This window comes from Amphimedon queenslandica, unplaced genomic scaffold, assembly GCF_000090795.2.
Source record: "Amphimedon queenslandica unplaced genomic scaffold, v1.1 AMPQUscaffold_11657, whole genome shotgun sequence".
Taxonomy (NCBI): Eukaryota; Metazoa; Porifera; class Demospongiae; order Haplosclerida; family Niphatidae; genus Amphimedon; species Amphimedon queenslandica.
The window spans coordinates 1,164-2,653 of record NW_003548101.1 but is presented as its reverse complement, the minus strand read 5'-3'; the positions used below and the strand labels follow the sequence as shown (position 1 = coordinate 2,653).

General features: G+C 33.8%; 1 long non-coding RNA gene across 1 annotated transcript; it reads left to right on the top strand.

Moving 5' to 3' along the window:
- The first annotated feature begins 51 nt into the window (after positions 1-51).
- Positions 52-1,135, top strand: LOC109589070 (uncharacterized). The gene is made up of 4 exons (XR_002188508.1): positions 52-160; positions 401-528; positions 823-942; positions 1,054-1,135. It is a non-coding gene; the product is annotated as an uncharacterized LOC109589070 (long non-coding RNA).
- The last annotated feature ends 355 nt before the right edge of the window (positions 1,136-1,490 follow it).

The following is a 1,490-nucleotide window of genomic DNA, read 5'->3' as shown; positions in this document are numbered from 1 at the left end:
ATGTGTGATCAACTGTGTGGATTCAAAAAGATAAGATACAGGTATGTACATTATTAAGAATTTTTTCATAGGCCATCATAAAGATGGTTGCTAATATTTATTTGAGAAGTTCTATTAATTTTGATGTTGGCAGACAATGGAACAATGAAAAGAACCAGTGGTAAGATGTGCATGTATATGTACTTTTGTTATGTAGAAACTTTGAGCTGATTCTAATCAAAATTAGATTTATTATAAATTTTTAAGTTGCTTAAAATAGGACGAAAGTCCCTATAAAGTATTACAGGGTCGTTGGCCACATTTTGCCGAAAATGAAAAGTAGATAATTCTTCATTTTTATTACAATCTCAATTTTTTTAAATACATATTATATTTTACTAATTATTCGTCTTAATTACAGGGTCGGTCCTCTTGTCTTCCTCTTCTCTCTCCCTCTCCTTATGTTGGTGTCTCCAGTGAGTCCCTTAACTTGTCAAGTCTCATCAGTTCAGCTAACATTGGACCCACCTGAGGCTTAACCTCTAACAAGTACCTCTACTAGTATATACATGTATAAACATGACTTTAACGTCTTAATGATACACATGTTATGTACATTTACATGTAGATATACATGTAATACTCTACGTTGGCCGAAGGTAATTGAACTATTATTTTAAAGGAATACTGAAAGAAACAATCCATTTTAAAAAGCTACTGTACAAGTTATGGTAATTTAGGTAGCAAGCATTAGATGATAGGAGTACTTGTAATGCAACATGTATGGTACATGTACATGTACATAATAACATGTCATTTGTTGTTGTTTATTGTTGTTGTTAGGTTGTTTGGGTGTTATCAGATATGGTCCTTGAGTGTAGCATGGCCCACGTGTTAACTAAACTACAAAGAGGACATTATCTGTTGGACAGGAAGAGGAAACCACTTGAAGAACCAACCAGGGTGAGAGAGGTGGGGCTAGGGGCCAAGAAGAAGTGTTGTAAATTGAAGTACATGTACATGGACATTACCAAATTATTATAATTATAATACTAACTATTATTATTACTATAGGTTGAATCAGTTGATCCAGTACAATTCAATATGACACAAGATTAATAATGAACCACATTAGGTCAGTGAATCTATTATTAATACTACCAGTGGGAGCTTTAATTTTGTGGAGTTTTATTTTTGCAATTGGTGATTTGCCAGTTCAGTCCCCCCAATATTAAACCCACCAATCATTAATGTCCATGATCAGTGATGCACGTGTACTCAAAAACCACCAAATGAAAAACCTCCAATTACATTTTTAGAGCAAAGTCACCAAAATAAAGTGGTATAGGATATTACTGCACTAATAAATGTTATACATGTACATGTTCATTGTAGGTATGATTATTATATTGTGATCTATGGATGGGATTGTACCTGTGAGGTGACCGAAGACTGGATACATCAAATGGAGTGGATCAGCTACCACTGGAACCAAATGAACCGTTTTGTAA